General features: G+C 43.6%; 1 long non-coding RNA gene across 1 annotated transcript; it reads left to right on the forward strand.

Annotated features, from left to right (window-relative positions):
* Positions 1-342: 342 nt before the first annotated feature.
* Positions 343-2246, forward strand: LOC128323432 (uncharacterized). The gene is made up of 2 exons (XR_008307257.1): positions 343-432; positions 1444-2246. It is a non-coding gene; the product is annotated as an uncharacterized LOC128323432 (long non-coding RNA).
* The last annotated feature ends 7072 nt before the right edge of the window (positions 2247-9318 follow it).

Genomic DNA, 9318 nt, shown 5'->3' on the forward strand with positions numbered 1-9318 from the left:
GACCACAATGTGTGAAGGGGGCATATATTTTTCTGGGCAGTGGGGGAGTTAAGAATTTTATAAGCTTGCAATGGAATAAAACACTCACCTAGTTTCACTCCTGTTGCAGACTGCAAAGAGTTGCAGACTGCAAAGCGGAAAATTAAACATTTCTCTCCATCTCACCCCAAAGACATGATTTTGTGGTGGATCATAGGGAATTGTTTTAAAACTTGCTTTTTTCCCCAGTGGAAGAGCATCTGTGTGCTTGCATGCAGAAGGTCCCAACTTCACTCCCTGGCAGCACCTGCAGTCAGAGTAGGGAACAACATTTGTTTGAAAAACCTTGGAGAGTTGCTGCCAGTCAGAGTAGACACTACTGAGTTGAAGGGACCAATGGTCTGACTCCATATAAGACGGTTTCCTGTATGGCTATGTCTCAAGGCTGTCAGGGTGAGTGTGGCTATGGGTACTGCCTGCTGTCCCTGACTTTTTACATACCCCCCCAAGGGGGTAGCAGAAAAGCCCACCCACCCCAGCCCGATTTTCAGTTGTGCCTGTGGCACTGCATTAATGTGAGAAGGCCCCATACCTCACTTTGCAGTAGGCCCCAAAATCCCTTTGGCCCTGAAACGGGTACATATGAGCTAAAGTGATATTGTTTAGATATCCCAGACCATGTATAGGGCTTTAAAGGTGGCAACCATACAATGGTTGGGGTCAGGAGTATAGCTATAATTGAGCAGATAGGTTCAAAGAACTTGGGGGCCCCAGCTCCTGAGGGGCCCCCAGCTCCACCCTTCCCTATTTTCTTCATTATCTCCCTCACTCCGAGGGTATTAACTCTCTCACTCCAAGGGGTTGCCGGGGAGAGGGGAGAACATAGTCTACACCCCTGTCTGGGGTGTTAGATACAGTTTTGGGATATGGGGTAGCTATTTATAATTGATTTTATTCAGATTGTAAGCTTGCAATCAAGATCTTGTAATCATATGTTTGTACAGTGCCTTGTTCTTTTAGGCATTCTGTCATTCTGTTTATATCAGATACAGTAAAGCATACTGATTTTGTTTCATAGAAATAGCAGACATTATAGGCACTTTCAATTGCAAGCGGATTTCTTTTTAGTGGAGTGAATTGTATCCTGAAATAGATTTTATTGACATTACCTGGGTGAACCATTTTGCAGGGCACTACAAATGCACTCCCTTCCTACTGCTGTTCACCAAGGGCCAGAGTTTCAAAGAAACTCTGTATCCATTGTGGCACCAAAATGAGAGCTGCACACTTGGTGGATTCCATCGTGTTGCCCAGGGCCAGATATTTGGAGATGTTCATCAGGCTTGATAGTCACTGAGCTGTTTTGAACTCCAGCTCCAGTTTTGGATGTTGAGTTTTTCTGAAAATGGCTGGAAGGGAGCTGGATGGTCCTCTGAACCTTTCACAATCTAACCTCAATTGCAGGCACTGATGACCAGAAACTGGAACCTGAAGGCCTTTGAAAATCCAGACCTACACAAAAAGGTCCTTGAGGGGTTTTCCCTTCTGCTGGTCTGCAATGATTCTCCCAACGGCCTGAGGCCCAATGTATCCAGTGATGTGACAACCTACCACATAACTATGAACGGTGATAATAAATAGGAGACATTCCTTCAGAGTCATCCAGGTCCCCACCTCCCCCATCCAGAATATTTGCTCTTTCATAGTTCAGGGGTGAATTGTGTTGCATACACAAGTTGCAATCAGGTTACAGTGCAGGAGTGTTCGGTAATTTCATATGATGCCCACACCCCGACCATTGCATGAGACGTTAGCTAACCAAGTGGGACAAGGTGCCTAATTGATTTGAACTGGGGCTCTTATTCGTTATTAAAAAGCTATCTAGAAGGGAGGGGGAGAAAGTGAGGCAGGGGTGAGGGGGAATAAGAACGAGAGCAACTCCCCCCCCCTTCTCCTCTGAAGGAAGCAGCAGTGTCTCCTTGCAGAACGACAACCCTCAGGATACAGCAGTTGTCTTCAAATCTGTGACCATAAAAAATCATTATCTCTGTGAAATACAGCAATTTGGGAGATAATCAAACAGTGACCAGGGGGCAGAGCTGCCAATCTGAAGGATTATGCTCAGCGCACGCTTGATTCCGTCTGACCTTCCTCCGAGCCAGCTGTCAGCCTGGCGAAAACGCACATGGATCAACTCGGGGCACATTCATTAGACTGTCTTCGGTGAAGGAGTCATTTGCATAAAACCCCAGCTTTCTTAATTAGTACTTCATTTTTCCCTTGACTTATTTTGAGGCTCAGTTTGGTCTTTTATTTATTTATTAAACTCCCTGGGGGGAAAAAATTAAGTGTGGGTGCTGATGGTGGGTTTTTTATGGGAGGGTTGTTTTTTTTTAAAGTGAGGGTGGGCAAAAAGAGGAATATGACTTTCAAATTAAGTTTGTGATAATTAGCCTATTAACATTTTCCCCAGAGACAGGTAGTTTCCAAGCATTAACAAAAGATGAGACAGATGAATTTAAAAAAAGGAATATTCTATTCAAAATTTATCATCTGATCTTTTGAATTTAGAATGTCTGGTGCTTGAGTAAAAGAACATTGGGGTGGGGTGGGGTGGCTGACTTTTTAAAGCTCCCAAACACACCTGGACTGCACAAGTGACTTTCTATGCATCAGCTGATTCAGTTCAAGTGAATAGAACAAAACAAAAAAAAAAGGTCACCTTGCTTCATCAAGGTATGGTGAGGCAATTTTGCAATTGCAAGAAAGTTATCAGAACCATACGAAATCAACAGAACCATACAAAAGAGCCATCTAACAGAAATGTGCTTTCATATCAAGATCCTTCTGCTACCAGATCCCCCACTGGCTGAAGGAATGTGGTAGAGAATAGGGCCTGGCTGGTTAACATATTGAGCACCTTTAATGGTATCCTCCTGCCCCTTCTTTTAACTCAGTAGACATCCTAAGATTCCTCCCACCACCCAAATGCAGAAGGGAGCACTGCTATTTCTGAGGAGTGATGCAGAAGCTGCTGGGCAATGACCTTAGGGTAAAACAGAGTTTTGGAGTTGTTAAATTCCTAAACAAGCCACAAGTGAGAGTATGTGAATAGCTGGATAGATTTTCTTCAGAGCTGGTCACTGTGGACCCTGAAATGAAAAATGACACACTTGCAAAGTTTCAAGAGAGATGTAATGAACAAACCTCAATTATTGAGATGTTCTGTTGTGAATCCTCTTCATTGTTACATAGGGTAGAATTGAGGGGAAAACAATACAGAGCAGAAAATCAATCTTTCTTTCTTTCTTTCTTTCTTTCTTTCTTTCTTTCTTTCTTTCTTTCTTTCTTTCTTTCTTTCCTGAGTTAGAACATAAGAACAACCCTTCTGGATCAGGCCCAAGGCCTATCAGGTCCAACATCCCATTTCACACAGTGGGCCATCAGATGCCCCTGGAAAGCCCACAAGCAAGAGGTGAGGGCATGCCTCTCTCTCTCTCTCTTTCTGTTTCTTGCCTTCAACTGGAATTTAGAGGCATCGTGCCTCTATGGCTGGAGGTGGCTTATAGCCACCAGACTAGTAGCCATCAATAGTCCTGTCCTCCATGAATTTGTCTAAGCCCCCTTTAAAGCCATTCAGGCTAGTGGCCATCACCATGTCCCCTGGCAGAGAATTACATAGATTAATTATGCTAATTATGTACTTCCTTTTGTCAGTCCTGAATTTCCCAATTTTCAGTTTCATGGAATGGCCCCTGGTTCTAGGGTTGTGAGAGAGGGAGGAAAAATTCTCTACTCCATGCATAATTTTATACACCTCAATCATGTCCCCCCATGGTTGCCTCTTCCAAACTAAAGAGCCCCAGAAGCTGTAGCCTTGCCTCAATAGAAAGGTGCTCCAGGCACCTGATCATCAGGCCCCACTTCTGCACCTTTTCCAGTTCTACAGTGTCCTTCTTAAGATACAGTGACCAGAACTATATGTAGTACTCCAAATGTGGCCACACCATAGATTTGTATAAAGGCATTATAATACTAGCATTCTTAGTTCCACATAAAAGCTTGAATATTTTGAATCCAGAATATATTTTAATGTCCCCAGGATGACTTAATAATCTTAAGGCCATGGCAAATGTTATGAATGTTTATGGCAATAAGTAAAGCAAATTCTCTTCTGATTTGCTTGTAATCAGCACCTTGTAAGCTGACAACTTTCAAGCCTAGAGTTCCATTCTCCAAAGATGACTAGAGATGAATGTTTCGCATACATTTTACCTTCATTTTAGCAACAAAAAAGAAGGAAATGTTGGAATACCAGTTTGTTTATCATTAGTTTTGAGAGTACGTAGTACGATTGAAATATTACCTGTATCTGTCTACATGTTTTATCTTTTTTATCTTTTCTCCTCTCCCACTCCTTTTCAAAAGAGGGTCATAGTCACAAGGCACCTGTCACATGTTCAGGACCAAGGACTAGGACGGGGAGGTGATTTTCACATGCCTAGATAACTGGAGGCAATTTTGAGTCTGTGACATATCTGCCAAAGAATTGTGGGGTGTCCAGAAAAGCACAAAGTCCTCATCTCACTGTTGTCAAGAAGAATAATCCTTCCCTCCCACCTGTTAGCATTATCTTGGTCTTTGGATTTGAATCAAAGATACTCTTTGGTGTCATAGTATGGTGATATAGCATGGTGTCATAGCTAGATAAGACCAGGATGGAAAGATGCCCTGTTTTGACATCAGTGGATAATACCTGTTTGTGGTGGCTTTTTTTCTCTACTTGACTCTGGAATTGACTCTATGCATGACTCTGGAATTCATTTTTTATCTGGAATTTATTGCATTTTAATCCTGCCCTATCTCTAGGGAACTCTTGACAGTGTACATGATTTTGCCCCTACCCTTTATATTCTCACAATAATCCCATGAGGCAGGTTAGACCGAAAGATTCACATGACACAAGCTGCCAGGGTTACCCAGGTCTTTACTGATGTAAACAGAACCTATGGTTCATTCTACCTTGGAATGGTGATCACAGGTGATCATGTGCATGTTCGCCACAATTTTTTGGCACTCCCAACCAGCCCCCTGCCATTTAAGGCAGTGAGCCTGGGAGAAGGAGCAGCCATGCAGAATAGCCACTCTGCTGCTTGTGTGCTGTGTTCTGTGTCCATGGAGGACCCAGTGCGAGGGTCCCCCTCCCTCCAGCACTCTGCTGATCGCTGCCCCAGCGCGTATGTGGGTGCATGATCGGCAAAGTTCATGGACATTTCTGATCATCTGCAGGGAGGCAGGGAGGAGCCTGTCTCCCCTCCTGCCCTTCCCAGCGTGAGGGTGAGCAATCATATGAATGACCTTAATGATTGACACAAGGTCATGTAGTGAATCACATCAATCTTTTATTATGGCCTCTGACCAGCATAAAGTAGGTTACATTAGAGCAGCATTAAAATAGCATTAAAACAGGCTATATCTGGAACTGTGAGTAAATTTATTTTATTTAACATATTTATTTATTTAACATATTTTTATACCGCCCCAAACAGAAGTTCTCTGGGTGGTTTACAAAACAATAAAAACAACCAATAAAAAGACTGACACATTTCAACAATTAAAATTTAAAAAGTTAAAACTATTAAAACACAATTAAAACAATATCTAAAAGCCTAGGTGAACAAATGCATCTTGACTGCTCTTTTAAAAGTTGTAAGAGATGGGGAGGCTCTTATTTCAGCAGGAAGTGTTTTCCAAAGCCTCAGGGTAGCAATGGAGAAGGCCCATCCCTGAGTAGCCACCAGACGAGCAGCTGCAGACAGACCTCTCCAGATGATCTCAATGTGAGGTGTGGTTCATAGCAAAGAAGACATTCTCTTAAATACCCAGGGCCCAAGTTGTTTAGGGCTTTATAAGTTATAACCAAAACCTTGTACTTTGCCCGGAAACTTATCGGCAGCCAGTGCAGATCTTTTAAGATAGGAGTGATATGATCTCTCTGAGATGACCCAGAGACCAAACTGGCTGCCGCATTCTGGACTAACTGCAGTTTCTGGACTATGTACAAAGGCAGTCCCACATAGAGCACATTGCAGTAGTCAAATCTGGAGGTGACCAGAAGATGTTATACTGTTCTGAGGTCATTTATCTCAAGAAATGGATGCAGTTGGCATATCAGCTGAAGCTGATAAAAGGCACCTCTGGCCACTGCCTCAACCTGAAACACCAGGGAGAGTTTTGTGTCCAGAAGCACTCCCAGACTGTGTACCTGTTCCTTCTGGGGAAGTGTGACCCTATCCAGAACAGGCAGATCAAAATCATCTCCCGAGTTCCAACCCTGCACAATAAGCACCTCCATCTTATCTGGATTCAGTCTCAGTTTGTTACCTCTCATCCAGCCCATCACGGCCTCCAGGCAGGCATTTAGGGAGGTTATGCCTTCTCCTGATGATGCTGACATGGAGAAACAGATTTGGGTGTCATCAGCATACTGATAGCACCCTGCACCAAATCTCCTGATGATCTCTCCCAGCAGTTTCATATAGATGTTAAACAACATTGGAGACAATGCGGAGCCCTAAGGCACACCATACCGAAGTTCAGTTTTTGAAGAACAGTCCCTGAGAGACACCATCTGGAATCTTCCCGAGAGGTAAGAGTGGAACCACAGCAAAGCAGTGCCTCCCACCCCCAACCTCCTCAGATGCTTTAAACTAAAAAGACTAAAAGCTTTATACTGACAGCTACTGTTAAACTATGGTATCAATCAACCTTTTCGTATCAATCAACCTTTATTACGGTCAGAGACCAGTATAAAATTACATGTTAAATGAGGGTGATTACATATTAGTACTAAAAGGACTAATAGTAAACACGAATTAAAAGTTACATGTTAAAAAATATGGAAGGATAAAGGTGATTGCATAAAACTAAGGTAAAACTGCAGTTAAAATGGATATTATTAGTGTAATAAGAGAAAAATGGGTGACACTATATAGAAGCTTTAAGTAGATCTTGACATCTTTAATCTTAGAATCTGTAAAGCTGTAAATACTATAAAATGCTATATAGCTATAAAATGCTATAGAAACTGCTAAAGCTGTACTGTAAGACCATGCGTTGTGTCAGGTCTGCTTAGATCTTGCTATCTGTCAGGACCAGATAAATTTTACATGCTGCCATGCAGAACTTAGCAACATTATGTGTGATAACAGGGTTTGAGTCAGAGAGCAGGAGAGAGGCATAGATTTGGTTTGAGTGACCTGGGGAGGACCTGATAAAAAGTGGTGATATAATGTCTCTGTACAGTGGGAAATGGAGTGGGCATGTCTGTTGTTTCAACTTGCCCAGAGTTGCAGGGGCACAGGCGTTCTGAGAAGTGAGCCTTCCTGTATCTGCCTTCTAGCACAGCTGAGAGGAGGGCACCACAGTGGGCCAGGGTGAAGGCCCTTCTGTGTTTTGGGGCTTCCAGCAGCATTGGTATACAGTGGGAGATGCAGTGTAACTTAGTCTTTCATTGATGAGGAAGTTTGGGACCGTGCCTATATTGGTTTGGTACCCTATGTCTATTATGCGTTGCTTGGTGAGTGTTTCTGCCTGTTCGTAGCCCATGACAAGTAGGAGGGGAGGGGAGAGTCCCAGAGAAGACACTTTTGCCAGAAGTGTCCATTTCCAATTGGGCTGGTAGTTGTCATGTAGTGTTAGGGGGGCTAGGCCCAGTGGGATGAGGGATAATCTTAGCCAGTTGTTGAATATGGCCTTCCAAACTCTGGCCTCCACTTTCACCAGACCTGTCTCCAGATGTAGGCGAGCGTTAAAGACACACCATGGTACTTGGATAAGTGTTCTTAGGAATTTGGACTGGACAAGCTCCAGTGGGGCAAAGTTGAAGAAGGGATCCAGTTGGGCACCATAGAGGAGTTGCGCCAGTAGCTTGGCTTCAAACAGTTTAAGGGCTGCAGGTGTGTTGAGGCTTCCTCTTGATTGGAAGAATTTCAGGATGGCAATGGTGCTTCTCTGTGCATTTTGAGCAGCATCAGAGCTGTGAACTTTTCCGGTGCCACCCCCAGGTATATAAAGCATGAGACCTGCTCAATTTTGTGCCATTTATAGGCCAAGTGTGTGTCTTGGGTCTCTTAGTGAAGGCCATGATTTTGGTTTGTGATAGTTAATTTCCAGCTGGTCTTCCTTGCAGTACTGGGCAAGAGCCCTCATAGCTCTTCTGAGGCCTATGGGGGTTCAAGAGATAATTGTTGCATCGTTTGCATAGAGCAGAATAGAGATGTGTCTCTCTGAGAGCTTGGGAGGGTGAAACTCTGACTTATTAAGGTGACCCACTATGGAGTTAATGTAGAAGTTGAACAGGTGCAGGGCAAGAATGCAACTTTGTTTGACACCCTTACGGGCTGGAATGGCACTTGAAACATGACCTAGGGGTTGCACCTTACTTTGAGGGATGTGTGATAGTGTAGGATACATATGAGGTATAGCAGACACCATTCAATTGAGGAGGCTTCCAGTTCCTTCCACAGTTTGGTTCATGTGATTGAATCAAATGCACCCTTGAGGTCTATAAAAGCTGTGTAAAGGTTGCAGTATGGGTGGAAAATTTCTCAATTAGATGTTGTAGAACACTGACCAATGGTGGATTGGACCTCCCTGAAGCCAGCCTGCTCCTCCGTGAAGAGGTTTTATTGTCCAGCCTAAGCTTCCAGTATAGATGTCTAGACTAGAGTAGAGCTTACCGACTATGCTGAGCGGGCTGTAGGTCCATCATTTGCTGGATCCCATCATTTGCTCTCTGCCTTTTCTTTTCTTTTTCTTTTTTGAAGAGGACAACCACTGCTAGCCCCCAGTCCTTGGGAATATGGCCATGTGTGTTGACAAATGTGAAAAGCAAGGCCAGAATTGCCTGGCAATTCCAGGCAAATTGTACAGTCCCAACCAAGTAGGCTGCTTACACTGTTGAAAGTTCAGCATAATTTTGTTGGGATGATATGGGCTCCCAGCTGCACAACTGAAGAATACAACAGCAGTACATGCTACAGAGAACAAAGCAGCTCTACTAGCCATTCCTCCAGCATCCATTGCAACCCCTGCTAACTTGGCAAAGAGGTACCTTTTAATGTGGTGATTCTCTTTATTTAGCAGGGGGAGAGTAACTGGCCCTATGCACCCCCAGCACAGTACCTCCAGTGACTGTTGCTGGTGTCTATCTTGTGTTTCTTTTTAGATTGTGAGCCCTTTGGGGACAGGGATCCATCTTATCTTATTTATTATTTCTCTGTATAAACCACCCTGAGCCATATTTGGAAGGGCAGTATAGAAATCGAATAAATAATA

This window comes from Hemicordylus capensis, chromosome 1 (assembly GCF_027244095.1).
Source record: "Hemicordylus capensis ecotype Gifberg chromosome 1, rHemCap1.1.pri, whole genome shotgun sequence".
Classification (NCBI taxonomy): Eukaryota; Metazoa; Chordata; class Lepidosauria; order Squamata; family Cordylidae; genus Hemicordylus; species Hemicordylus capensis.